This window comes from Bos taurus, chromosome 25 (genome assembly GCF_002263795.3).
Source record: "Bos taurus isolate L1 Dominette 01449 registration number 42190680 breed Hereford chromosome 25, ARS-UCD2.0, whole genome shotgun sequence".
Taxonomy (NCBI): domain Eukaryota; kingdom Metazoa; phylum Chordata; class Mammalia; order Artiodactyla; family Bovidae; genus Bos; species Bos taurus.
Genome location: NC_037352.1, coordinates 15,300,655 through 15,316,055, shown reverse-complemented (window position 1 = coordinate 15,316,055; position 15,401 = coordinate 15,300,655).

The following is a 15,401-nucleotide window of genomic DNA, read 5'->3' as shown; positions in this document are numbered from 1 at the left end:
GGGTTCTTTCACTTTGCATAATGTTTTCAAGGTTCACTCATGGGATAGGATATGTCTATACTTCAGTCCTTTCTATAACAGAATAATATTACACTGTATAGATATGCCACATTTTACTTCTGCTTTCATAAATTAATAGATACTCGGATTATTTCAATTTTTTGGCTAATGTGAATAGTGCTGCTATCATTGTTTATATTATATATATTATATACACATTTTCACATGACTGTATGCTTTCAAATCTCTTGGAGATATACCTAAGAGTGGAAGTGCTATCATAGAGTAAATATGTTTAACACTTTGTGAAATTACCAAACTGTCTTCTAAAGTGGCTGGATCATTCTACACTCTCACCAACAATATGTTAAGGTCCATTACTCCAGATCCTCACCTACTCATTATTGTCTGTCTCTTTGATTATAACCATTGATGTAGGTATGAAGAGGTATCTCATTATGGTTTTGATTTGCATTCCCTAATGATTAATGCCATTTAGCATCTACCCATCCATGTACCTAGTGGCCGCTTGCTTATCTTTGCTGGAGAAGTGTCTGTTGAAATCCTTTCCTCATTTTTAATTTTTTTTTTGTTGTTGTTGTTGAATTGTAAGACTTCTTTATGTATTTTGGACACAAGGTCCCTATGTGACATAAGATTTGCAAATATTTCTTAATCCGAGTACTGCCTTTTAACCTTTTTTCATGCTGTCTTACAAAGCATAAAGTTTTTTTATTTCAATGAAGTTTGATTTCTCTAATTATTTTTTGGTCTCTTTTGTTTAATGTCATATCTAAAAGGCTTTGCCAACGTAAGATTACAAAGATATACCCCTTTTTTTCTAGTGGTTTTATACTTACAACTCTTACATGTAATTTGAAATGTTGTGAGTTAATTTTTGGTGTGAGGTAGGGACAGAGCTTCATTCTCTTACTTGTGAATATCCAGGTATTCAGTATCATCTGATGAAAAGACTGTTCTTTCCCACATTGAATTGTCTTGGTACCTTTGTCAAAAATCAATGGACCACAAATGTGAGGGCTTATTTTTGGACTCTCAATTCTATTTTCTTGATCTATATGTCTAACCTTATGTAATACCACACTGCCTTGATTCTGTAGCTTTGAAGTATGTTTTGAAATCAAGAACAGTAAATCCAACTTAGTTCTTCTTTTCAAAATTGTTTTGGCTATTCTAGGATACACAGATTTTCATATTAGCTTGAAAGTTCCTGAAAAAAGTCCAGCTTTGATAGTGATAAGTAATGAATTAACACTGTAGATCATTTAAGAGAGTGTGATAGGTATAATAATGACCCTCCAAGAAGTCAGCCATGTTCTAATCTTAACCTGTGAATATGTTACCTTACACAGCAAAAGGGACTTTGTAGATGTGATTAAGTTAAGGATCTTAAGATAAGTAATATTGGATTATTCTGGTGGGTCCAATGTCCTTAGGGAGGAAGGAGGGTCAGAGTCAGACAAGATGTATTGTTGGAGCAATGGAGTCACAAGCCAAAGTCTGTGGGAAACCACCAGAAGTTGCCTAAAAAGTCTTAAATTGGGCTGGAAATGGAGGATATGGAGGTGAGCAAAAATAAACAACAAAACAATCTGCACTCTAGTGGAGCTTAATCAAATACACTTATCTATTTACAAAGTGCTTGCAGGGGGAGATAAGAGTTTATAACAACTGTCTTGGATTTAATATGTTGGGAGAAGGCGGTTGGCATCAGAATTAGTTGCCCAGAGGAAATATGAAAGAAAGAGGAGGGGCTAACTGATGAAACAGGTGAGGGGAGTACTCCAGGCAGAAGAAACTAAACATGCAAAGAGGCCAGGAAGCAAAAAGCAGACTTCAGCTCTGCCTCCAGGCTTTCATCTCAGAGCGTGTTGTAGCAAGAGCTACTCCTTGGCTTCATTTTGCCTCATCACCTTGGAGGCCCCAGCAATGCTGGAGTGAGCTAGGGGCTGGCTTGCTTGCTTTTGGAAGACAAATGTCTCTTTCCCTACTCTCTTGTGACACCCCCTACCCTAAATCACTTTCTACTGCTCACAGGGTCCCACAAGCACCTGGCTTCCAACACGCTGTGTGAACTGACGGAGGGTCCTGCATGTTAATTTTCTAATTAGCTAGTGCACCTGTGCTCCCGGAGACTTCTCCTGAGCCCATAAGGCCACCAGAGGTCGCATTAACAAGCTCACTATAATAAGTCTTTGCCATGAAAGCTCAGGGTAATTAATTCTAACACTGGGAAGGGCTCACGACTAATTCTACTAAACTGTATTGTGAAATTAGGGCACACACACTCACACACAAATCATACTGTCACTTAGCAACTTCTTCTGATGCTTTTCGTTACATGGCTTCCTTTTCTTCCCATAATCAGCCCATCCATTAGGTACAATGGTATTCATGGCTCTTCTTGCTTTACAGACTCTAAGAAACTAAGGCCCAGAGAGGTCTCTAAAGTCACACAGCTTCAGTGCTGGAGTTGGGATTTCATCTCAGTGCTAAGTTATTACCAAACTCATGTTCTTTCTAATATCCTTCATGAGCTATGGTTTTGGTACTTTGAACTATGTTTTACATTCAGAACTTAACTAACCCTTCCTATTACCAGAGAATTGATGCAGCAGGCTCTTGCAGTTGTGTGTGTGTATATATATATATTTAATTGGATGATCTCTGTTTAAATAAAACGTTTTGGCCTGGCGCATGTCCTGGCACTGTTGAATGTCTGATCCAGGGACAGACCCTTAAAGTCTCTGTCCAAAGCCTTCTGCCTCTCAGAAGACCTAACTAGGAAAAAAGGGTACAGAAAGTAACTTGCTGATCCTAATTGCTTTGCCTGCTCTACATGTCTCAGATCAAATACCATTTTGTCCTCTTTTTCCCCTTTAGGGGGGAATTAATTAAGCTCTAATTACACCGACAGAAAAAAATAGAAGCTACAATAAAATTATTATTTTTTTTTTAAAAAAAGCTATTAACAAGGTCTGTGCACAGAGCTTGTTATAACCCAGGGAATGAACCTCATTTGAATTTTATGGCCTTTCCATTTACATTTTTTTATTAAACCTTTTCTTACAATCCTTAATATGTCTTCCATGGTATAATCATCCTTGGGAATTTTCAGGTGTTAAATTAGATACTCGGGGGCTCCCTGACTCCTCCTGCCTTTGGTCAGAGCGTGCTGTATTCCATGAGGCAGATTAATAATAATTTTTTAAAAACTGATTTAAGAGTTCACACCAATTTTTTGTTTTCCATCTGGAAGGAAGTCTGACTTGCAGAGCCCCTCTGGTCCAGGCAAATTAAATGGGAGTGAATGTTTTCCTTGTCAGAGAGAAGTGGATTGCAATCAGGACATGCCACTTTAAGGGAGAAACACAATCCTTTCTCCCCATCAAAGGAAAGCCAGCCATGCAGACAGGCCTGGGCTGCTGTGAAGGTGGGAAGGACCTTCCCACCAGCAGGGATGGGAGAGGACTGCTTGCCCTGCCATGCTTCACAGCACTTTCTTGAATGTCAGAGCTTCAGACATAAACCATTCCAGAAGGAGATGTGACCCACCAACTGACCCTATGAAGGGTAGAACTGTGACTCAACCTAGACTTGGACCTGTCCTGTGGTTTCACTGTCACATGTGGCTGGGTCACTGGGATAAGGTCTTTAGAATTCAGACTGTCAATCCCAAGTCTCCGTCTGCTGAATTAGAGCATCTAGGAATGGGGTCTTGGAATCAGTATTTTTTCAAATGCCTCCAGGCAGATTCTGATACTAGTCAGACATGGGAGTCATCTGATTAAAATGTCAAGTGTTAATCACTCAGTTGTGTACAACTGTTTGTGACCCCATGGACTGTAGCCCACCAAGGTCCTCTGTCCATGGAATTCTCCAAGCAAGAATACTGGAGTGGGTAGCCATTTCCTTCTCCAGGGGGTCTTCTGGACCCAGGGACTGAACTCAGGTCTCCCACATTGCATGCAGATTCTATACTGTCTGAGCCACCAGGGAAGCCCTCTAAAATGCCAAGAGTAGATGAAAAACACAAGCTTTCAGGGAAGAGAAACACATTATATGTCTCAAATAGCAGAGAAGAATGAAACATACTCCCAAGAGGTTGGAACTTTGAGCCTAGACATTCCCACAGGGGAATTTCTTTGAAACTTTCTCGTTTATCCTAAAAATGATACAATTTTGGATTCTACTTTAATAATAAGAATTATATACATATATGCATATATTCATATCCCAGATATTAGCTGGCTCCAAAATATGCTACCTTTCCTAGAATAGCCCATGCTGTAGCCAATGCACGCACACAGACTTTTCTCAGATTTCTAAAAATCCCTGGTGGGATAAGGGTGGGTGCTTATAGCCTCAGGTTCATCTCCAGGCTCTAAATTCCTTCTTCCACTAAATTCACTTCTGGACCCTCTCACCATTCCGTTGTCACCATCTCTACTTTTTGATGCATGGAAAGTGATCCATATTTGATTTCCACTAAAATTAATTCTCAGAAGATACTGGTATGTACAGTACATTCTAATAATGATCATTTAGGAAAGAACAGGGGCAAAATAGAAGGGAGGAGGAATAGTGATGTGCAGGAGCAGGCTCATATAGGCTCACAAGAGCCAGCTATTAAATTTTCAGGATTTTTGCAATCTGGTTGGTAAACATAGTTATTATTAAAAATTAAATTCTCCCAAATCATCCCCCGCTCCCTCTCCCACAGAGTCCTAAAGACTGTTCTATACATCTGTGTCTCTTTTGCTGTCTCTCATGCAGGGTTGTTGTTACCATCTTTCTAAATTCCATATATATGCGTTAGTATACTGTATTGGTGTTTTTCTTTCTGGCTTACTTCACTCTGTATAATAAGCTCCAGTTTTATCCACCTCATTGGAGAATGGCATTAAAACGAATCACCAGTCCAGGTTCGATGCAGGATACAGGAAGCTTGGGGCTGGTGCACTGGGATGATCCAGAGGGATGGTATGGGGAGGGATATGGGAGAAGGGTTCAGGATGGGGAACACATGTACACCCGTGGCGGATGCATGTTGATGTATGGTAAAACCAATACAATATTGTAAAGAAAAAAAAAATTAAATTATATAAACTTATAATTAAATAGAAGAATTGATGCTTTTGAACTGTGGTGTTGGAGAAGACTCTTGAGAGTCCCTTGGACTGCAAAGAGATCCAACCAGTCCATTCTGAAGGAGATCAGCCCTGGGGTTTCTTTGGAAGGAATGATGCTAAAGCTGAAACTCCAGTACTTTGGCCACCTCCTGCGAAGAGTTGGCTCATTGGAAAAGACTCTGATGCTGGGAAGGATTGGGGGCAGAAGGAGAAGGGGACGACAGAGGATGAGATGGCTGGATGGCATCACCGACTCGATGGACGTGAGTCTGAGTGAACTCCAGGAGATGGTGATGGACAGGGAGGCCTGGTGTGCTGCAATTCATGGGGTCACAAAGAGTTGGACACGACTGAGCGACTGAACTGAACTGATAATTAAATAAACTATCCCAACCACATTACTTATCATTCATTTCACTACATCTCATTATTATCTATACCACTGAAGTTGTCTACTACACTTGGGTGGCAGAAATATTATAAAATGAGCTGCTATCACATCTCTTCCCAATTCTATGTTTAGTGGTTACATTGGTAGAAAGAAATCAGCCATGGTAGAGTCTTTATATCACATAAATTGATAAATTCAATAAATCAAATCTTGTTCTTTATCTAGACTTAAAAATTAATGAAGATGATATTATAAGGTCAATTAAACTTAAAATGTGTTGTATGTGTGACTCACATAAAAGGCTGAAGAAATTTTTGTCAATATTTGAAAACTATTACCTGTGTCAACGAAGTAGTCACTCATGTCATTGACAAATGAATGAAGTTCCGACAGGGCTGTTACCCTTGTTTCACTTCCATCTTATTCATCAACATAAATGAAAATGTCAACCAACATTCATGTCAGAACTACACTTGTAATCAAGTATTTATTTTTAGCCTCATTTTGTCAAATCATGGTTGAATTGCAACCATTGATCAGATAGAGATACAAGAATTCTACAAAATCCGTGAATGCATTTTGTGAGAATCAAGTGGTTAGATGGGAAAGAATAGCCTATATTTTGTTCTCATTTGTAAATTGTGCGCTACACATCCTTCATATCAGTAAAGATATGAATAAGCTTACGTGTTTCTCCAGAGAGCTAGTTGTTAAACATTTAGCAGCCCACCATAATAATATAAACACATTGAATAGTGAGTTTGTGTGTGTGTGTGTGTGTATATATATATATATATATATATATATATATATGTATACTTTCTCACCTCAAAAATAGTTAATTTTTCTTCTCCCTCCCTCTCTATCCGGTGCGAAAACTAATTGCTTTCTTTATCTTCTGCAGAGCTATTTAATCATATCTTTTACTGGGGTTTCCAGATGGCTCAGATGGTAAAGATGGTATTTCCTGCTTGCAATGCAGGAAATGTGGATTCGATCCCTGGGTTGTGAAGACCCCCTGGAGAATGGAATGGCAACGCACTCCAGTATTCTTGCCTGGAGAATCCCATGGACAGAGGAGCCTGGCGGACTACAATCCATGGGGTCACAGAGAGTCCCACACGACTGAGCAACTAATACTTTACTTTATTAGATATTCGGTGTTTGTGGGTTATCACCCAAACATCCATGTCCCTTTCTCCATCAACAGACTATTACATTTTCAATGTAGAATGCACCCCTCCTCCGGTCTCAGTTTTATGTGAGCAGAATGAACCCTTCCCCAGCTACAGGGATTAGCTCTGAGAGACTTAGCCAATCAGCATGTCCCAGCTTCCTGGCTACAGTGATTGGCTCAGAGTTGAACATGACCCAGTGCAGGCAAATGACAGAGAAGGAAAGCCAGGTCTTAAGGAGGTGATATTAGAAGAGATAAATTCCTTTTCTCTGGACAATGTATTTTGAGATAGGAACTACTTCAGCCTCTTTATTATCCCAAGGAGAGAACTCAGAACTGGGGTATGGGAAACTACCAGAACTTGAGGATGAAGCCAGACACCATGGAAAGTAAAGTGTGTGTGTGTGTGTGTGTGTGTGTGTGTGTGTGCGCGCGTGCGCATGCGCGCACACACGCGAATGCAAACTCAGTCCCTCAGTCATGTCAGACTTTGTGCAACCCTATGGGCTGTAGCGGCTCGTCTATCCATGGAACTTTCCATGCAAGAATACTGGAGTGGGTTGCCATTTCCTCCTCCAGGGGAATCTTCCCAATCCAGGGATGGAACCTGAGCCTCTTGTGTCTCTTGCATTGACAGGCAGATTCTTCACCACTGTGCCACCTGGGAAGTCCCCACACTACACTTGATCTTAGCCAAAAGGCAAGAAAGCAAAGAAGATACACAAAATCTGGGTGCTTGGTAAAATTATTTGAAGATAAAGTCTTACCCAAAACCAAATTTTCCTGACTGTTAGGTATAAGAACTAATAAATTCCCTCTGTTTTTAATGCCAATTTGAGTTCATTTTTCTGTCACTTGAAACCAAAAATATCCTTCATTTTTACATTTGTTTTGACTCTTTACGTCAGGGTCCTCACTTTCTACCCCAGGAATTTCTTCTCTAAGAGAAATTCTATTCAAGCTAATAAGATTAAAAAAAAATAACTTCAGTACATAAAAGTTGTGTTTCTAATAACATTGTCAAGCAAAATTCACATTTGAGAAAGTTGCACCATATTTATTCCATGGCTTCTGAGTGCTTGTTAGCAGAATTGTATACTAAGGGACATGCGCACTTCAATTTGAGAAGCCTGGTGCTAAAGCATTAAGACACCACTTACATCTCAGAGAGTCAACTCTTGGTTGACTGTTTATGTGTATCATGTCAGTCACAGAGTAGGATGTTGAGAGTTGGATGTAAAATGCAGTAATTTGAGGAAGATGAAGGGTAATGATTATGATAATAAGAGCAAAAGATATGATAATAAGATCTTGGGATAATAAGAGCACATAGCTCTTCCTTTGTGCCAGGTTCTGAGTTAAGTTCTTTCCAGGAATGAATCCTCACTGCCATCCTAGGAGGCAGGCATTTCCCTCCTCAGTTTGTAGGTAAAGACATAAAAATGGTCGCCCAAGTTCACACGCTTTGGCTCCTGGGCCTGTACTCTAACCAGTAGCTTACACTGTTTCTCCACTGCACACTTGGAAGAAAATGAAAACGTGTGTAGACCCAACTCACAGGAATAGGTGAGCCCAGTAGGGATCTGCCTTTGAGGCTCTGAGTGTCGTTGTGAAGTCCCACACTCACAAATGATGCATAACCAAAGCCAACACTGAGACCTATGTAATTCCTGCCAGAAGGGAGCGGAAGGCAAATCAGAGAGGCAGCCAAGAGCACAATTTCCGTGGAGCAGATAAGGCCATCAACAGTCAAGGAACAAAGGTGGGGAAGATGAAGAACATGTCAGCAAGGAGAGCAAGCAGGTTGAAGACACTATTTCAGAATGGAGACCATAAACAATGAAATGGCAGCAAAGGATGATTTTTCTGTATCAAAGCAGAAAGTGAAGAGGCAGTAAGGAGCCTCTTAATGAGGGTGAAAGAAAAGAGTGAAAGAGCTGGCTTGAAACTCAACAATTCCAAAAGCTAAGATCATGGCATCTGGTTCCATTACCTCATGGCAAACAGAAGGGGGAAAAAGCAGAAGCAGTGACAAGTTTTATTTTCTTGGGCTCCAAAATCACTGTGGATGGTGACCACAGCCATGAGATTAAAAGACACTTGCTCCTTGGAAGAAAAGCTATGACAAACCTAGACAATGTATTAAAAGCAGAGACTTCACTTTGCTGACAAAGGTTCTTATAGTCAAAGCTATAGATTCCCTGATAGCTCAGATGGTAAAGAATCGGCCTGCAATGCAAGAGACCCGGTTTGATCCCTGGAGAGGGGAATGACAATCCACTTCAGTATTCTCACCTGGAGAATTCTTTGGACAGGCCACGGGGTCACAAAATGTCAGACACAGCTGAGTGACTTTCACACATGGTTTTTCCAATAGTCATGTACAGTTGTGACAGGTGGACCATAAAGAAGGTTGAGTGCTTAAGAATGAGAATTAGAATTGTGGTGCTGGAAAAGACTCTTGAGAGTCCCTTGGACTGCAAGGAGATCCAGCCAGTCAATCCAAAAGGAAATCAACCCTGAATATTCACTGGAAGGACTGATGCTGAAGCTGAAGCTCCAATACTTTGGCCACCTGATGTGAAGAGCTGACTCACTGGAAAAGACCCTGATGCTGGGAAAGACTGAAGGCATGAGGAGAAGGAGGCAGCAGAGGACCAGATGGTTGAATAGCATCACCAACTCAGTGGACATGAATTTGAGCAGACTCTGGGAGGTAGCAGAGGATAGGGGAACTTGGTGTGCTGCAGTCCATGGGGTTGCAAAGAGTCAGACACGACTCAGAAACTGGACAACAATGGAAAAGGTCCAAAGTTGAAGGCCATGCACTTAATATATAGTTAATGTCAAAATAACAATGCGTCCCAAGCAATGCTAAAATTCAGTTGCATACAGTAACAAGTATTTATTTCTGATGCAGAGATTTGTGGGCCAGCTAGCTATACCCGTTACAAAGTAGTAAAGGTGTAATGTTAGTGGTGATTGATAGATGAACTAGGCCAGGGGTCCCCAACCTCTGGGATCGAATTCCTGATGATCTGAGGAGCTGATATAATAGTAATAGAAATAAAGTGCTCAGTTAAACATAATGTGCTTGAATCATCCCGAAACCATCTCCCCACCCCCTTTCTGTGGAAAAACTGTCTTCAGCAAAACCAGTCCCTGATGCATAAAAGGCTGGGGACCACTGCTCTAGGTTACACTCTGCTCCAAGCTGGAAGCTGGGTTCAGGTCAGTTCCACACAGCTCTCATTCTCTTTGGACCAGCAGATGAGCCAGGGCAGGTGTATGTCATGACAATGACAAACGCACAAGACAGCAAGTGTAATCAATCACAAAAGCACATTTCAAGTCTCTGCTGGCACTTTTTATCACCCCACTGGCCAAGGCAAGTCACACGACCAAGCCTGAAGACAGATGGTAGGGCAACACTGTCCACCAGGAAATCGTGGCAAGGAGGTGGGTGTCTAAATACTGTTCCAAAGGAGCACATGATTAAGACCAATAATTAAATCTACTATAAGCCCCAAAGATAAAACTTGCCTTATAGTGATGTAAGGATCTGCCCCCCATGAGAGAAACAAGTTGTGATACAATGTCCTTGTCACTGGATAAGAACAATGGGGACGGGCCCATAGAGTGGCCATGTGTATGAGAGACTAGAGGAGGGGCTGGGGAGCAGAGGTTGCTTTTCTCAGACCCTGATGAACATAGGCAGATGAGCCTTGGCTAGTTGGAAGGTTTCCCAGTGTAAAGACCCACTCCTTATCGATCAAAACTGTGCTCAGGACACTTAAAAAATTAATAGTTTAAGGTGTAATGTTAGTGGTGATTGATAGATGGTTTTTGTTTCTGAGGATTCGCCGGTCACCTTACTATGGACCAAGCACAGCCAGCACAACAGATGGTTAAGTCTGTGCTCAGAGGGTTTCTCTCTGTCACGCTGGCTGCATTAGGTCTGTTTCTTAGAGGAAGCATGCAGTGATACAGAGTGGTTGCATTTCCTTGCCAGTTTCACCTCTTCCTTGTTGAATAAGTCTCTTTCAGTCTTTTCATCCCATCAGAGAATGCAGCTATGGCCAATGGCAGGTTCCCCATTAGAAACCTTCTCCCAGTGAATCTGCATTTGTTAAATGAGCTTTATGATGATTTTATTTTGTCTCTTTGAATCTGAGACCACATCCAGTATCCCTTGGGGATCAGGACACCTTAGCTAGCTTTTCCTGGAACTCAGAGTCAAAAAGGGTAAGGTGTCTACATTTACATAAACATCAATCTCTGATGTTTATTTTGCGCTGGCAGCCACAAAAAGCCCCAAAGGAAACAATTTTAGAGCAGTGGTACCAAATCTGAAGTTCATGTTAAAGTCTCTGTGGGAGCCGTGAAGCCCATAGATGTCTAGGCTTCCCTAGTGGCTCAGATGATAAAGAATCTGCCTGTAATGGCTTTGATCCCTGGGCCGGGAAGATCCTCTGGAGAAGGAAATGGCAACCCATTCCAGTATTCTTGTCTAGAGAATTCCATGGACAGAGGAGCCTGGTGGGTTTGGTGGCCTACAGTCCATGGGATCACAAAGAGTCAGACACAACTGAGCAACTAACACTTCCACTTTCACACTTCCCAGACCACATAAGTCACCATCTCAGGGTTGGGAGAGTGCCTGGACATTGTGTGTGGGGGGGTAGTTATTCATTTTTAAGCTCTCCAGATGTTTCTAATGTGTAGCCAGGTGTGAAAGATCACTCTTTTAAAGTCTCCAGTTTAATCAGCATAGTGTTGTGTTGGTCTGATAATTCCTGTTATAAAATTCACTGTGAAAATATGTTCGTATTCATTCTGTGTTCAGTCTTGGGAAAAAAGCTAACTTTTTCTGAAGAAGGTCATTTTCTTTGTTCTGAAAGTTCTGCTCCAGTCTTCAGCCAAAAGCAAGGTGGAGGAATGTCTTTTTAACCATAATGTTAATAATCAGGAATCACGGTGTTCGCAAGTGGGTATTATAAAGTGTTGGGGTGTTTTGGCCAACCATGTTCAGACAGAATGTTGTTTTTCTTTCTCCTTAGAAATTTATGTTCACCTGTTGATTTACATGGGCTTCCCAGGTGGCACTAGTGGTAAAGAACCCGCCTACCAATGTAGGAGATGCAAGAGATGTGGGTTAGATCCCTGGGTTGGGAAGATCTCCTGGAGGGGGACACAGTAACCTACTCTAGTATTCTTACCTGGAGAATCCCATGGACAGAGGAGCCTGGCAGGCTACAGCCCATAGGGTTGCAAAGAGTTGAGCAAGACTGAAGTGACTTAGCACACACGCACGCATTGATATACATGGAGGCTTTTGTTTTATAATCAGGGAAGAACTGGGGGCCAGTATTTTGTTCCATCAAAGAGAGAAAGGGAACAACCATGGAAGGGCCTGCGTGGTATCTCCCTTTCCCTGGCTCTGGGACTGCTCTTCTATGAGCTCAAAGTTTACAAACTGCCTTATCTTTAGACTTTGTGGGTTCTGGGTTCTTTGGGAGCAGATGACAAAGTATAAAGTAAAGCTGGAGGACGGCCATCTTCCCTTCCTCTGAACTGAGCTCTCTAGAGCATCCTCAGTCAGCAATGATCATTCCCATTTTACAGTTGAGACTGTGGAGGCACAGAAAAAAGTAAGAAATTTGCTCAGCTTCATTCAAGAGAGAGGAGCTGAGATCTGAACTCAGATGTTCCAAGCTCCAAACTCTTTGCTGATTCTAAGATAGAAAACCGTAGTACTTGAGGGACAGAAAAAAGAAATATATATATGATGTTTTTCAATCACCCAGTTGGGTCTGACTCATTGCGACCCCATGAACTGTAACACACCAGGCTTCCCTGTCCCTCACCATCTCCTGGAATTTTCTCAAGTTCATGTCCATTGCATCGGTGATGCCATCAGCCATCTCATCCTCTGACACCTTCTTCTCCTTCTTCCCTCAATTTTTCCCAGCATCAGGGATTTTTCCAATGAGTCTGCTGTTGGCATCAGGTGATGAAAATACTGGAGCTTCATCTTCAGCATCAGTCCTTCCAATGAGTATTCAGGGTTGATTTCCCTTAAGATTGACTGGCTTGATCTCCTTGCTGTCCAAGGGACTCTCAAGAGTCTTTTCTAACAGTTTGAAACCATCAATTCTCTGGTGCTCAGCCTTCTTTATGCTCCAGCTCTCAAAACCATACATGACCACTGGGAAGACCATAGCCTTGACTATACAGACCTTTGTCGACAGGGTAATGTCTCTGCTTTTCAACACACTGTCTAGATTTGTCATAGTTTTCCTGCCAAGAAGCAATTGTCTTCTGATTTCATGACTTCAGTTACTGTCCACAATGAATTTAGAGCCCAGGAAGAGGAAATCTGTCACTGCTTCCGACTTTTCCCCTTCTATTTGCCATGAAGTAATAGGGCTGGATGCCGTGATCTTAGTTTTTTTAATATTTAGTTTTAAGCTGGCTTTTTCACTCTCTTTCACCCTCATCAAGAGGTTCTTTAGTTCCTCTTCACTTTATGCCATTAGAGTGGTATCATTCGCATATCTGAGGTTTTTGATGTTTCTCCCGCCCATCTTGATTCCAGCTTGTAACTCATCCACCCTGGCATTTCTCATGACGTGCTCAGCCTATAGGTTAAATAAACAGGTGACAATAGACAGCCCTGTCATAGTCCTTTCTCAATCCTGAACCAGTCCTTTGTTCCATACAGTGTTCTAACTGTGGCTTCTTGATCTACACACAGGTTTCTCAGGAGACAGTTAAGATGGTCTGGAATTCCCATTTCTTTAAGAGCTTTCCACAGTTTGTTATGATCCACACAGCCAAAGTCTTTGTCAGTGAAACAGAGGTAGATGTTTTTCTGGAATTCCCTTGCTTTCTCTATGATCCAACAAATGTTGACAATTTGATATCTGGTTCTTCTGCCTTTTCTAAACCCAGCTTGGACATCTTGAAGTTTTTGGTTCGAATAATGCTGAATGCCAGATTTTAAGCATGACCTTGCTAGCATGGGAGATAAGTGCAATTGTCCGATGGTTTGAACATTCTTTAGTACTGCCCTTCTTGGGGATTGGGATGAGTATTGACCTATGCCAGTCCTGTGGCCACTGTTGGGTCTTCCAGATCTGTTGACATACTGAGTGCAACACTTCTATAGCATCATCTTTTAGACTTTTGAACAGCTCTACTGGAATTCCATCACATCCACTAGCTTTATTGACAGCAGTGCTTCCTAAAACCCACTTGACTTCAAACTCCAGAATGTCTAGCTCTGGGTGACTGACCACACCATAGTAATTATCCAGTTCATTAAGATGTTTTTTGTACAGTTCTTTTGTGTATTCTTTCCCTCTGTTCTTGATCTCTTTGGCATGTATAAATATATGTATGCTTCTACATATATATGTATTTATTTATATATATATGCTGTGCTATGCTCAGTCTGGTGGCTCAGATGGTAAAGCGTCTGCCTACAATGTGGGAGACCCAAGTTCGATCCCTGGGTGGGGATGATCCTCTGGAGAAAGAAATGGCAACCCACTCCAGTACTCTTGCCTGGAAAATCCCATGGGAGGACCCTGGTAAGCTTCAGTCCATGGGGTCACAAAGAGTCGGACACAACTGAGCAACTTAACTTCACTTCATGCTCAGTCATGTCTGGCTCTTTTTGACCCCATAGATTGTAGCCCACCAGGCTACTTAGTCCATAGAATTCTTTAGGTAACAATACTGGAGGCATGCCATTTTCTCCTCCAGGGCATCTTTCAGACCCAGGGATCAAACTCATGTCTAATAAATATATAATATATTTTATCTTTAATTAATAGCTCCCTGACATCAGTTACTCTGGACACTTATGGTGACTTCTTGTTGAGAAATCCCTTTGAGTGATTTCTAAAACATCAGCAAATCTTATGACTTCATTTTCTACCAAAAACTCACTGCTGTGGAAAGAATGAAAATATTGGGTTCACTATTGTGTGAAAATATTGGGTTCACAAGGAATGGAAAGGCTTCCTTACTGTAAAATATTTTTGTCTTTTAGTTTTCTCCACCAGGAAGTGAAAGCAGAAACACAGGAAGCAGAGACCTAGGGGATCAATGACTTTTCTCTACCAAGACTGCTGTTCCTTAGGGTCTAGAGGCTGCCTTGGGGGCCACCTCCACAATAAAGATGTCTACAGTGTACAAGGGCTTCCTGGGTAGCTGAAATGGTAAAGAATCTGCCTGCAATGTAGGAGACCTGGGTTTGATCCCTGGGTTGGGATGATTCCCTGGAGAAGGGCATGGCAACCCACTCCAGTATTCATACTTGGAGAATCCCATGGACAGAAGAGCTCGGTGAGTTAGCGTCATGGGGTCGAAAAGAGTCAGACTGAACCGATAGACTAACACTGTTTCACTTTCACTGTTTTTCCCCTACAACAAAGAATAGCCATCGTATCCATTTTCCAACCAGGAGGCTCCTGGATGGTTTGAAATTTGCCCTGAATAGCCAAGTCGAAGAAATTATTTTCAAAGCTGACCTCAACTTGGAAATCTTGCAGCCGAGATTATGGGAATAGTCTGGTTGCTTGCATCTGCATTCTTCGCTGATCTCTCTCTCTCATGCTCTGAGCTGGCTTGGTTACAGTTTGACTTTTTATTTTTCCTCTACATCTCCCAA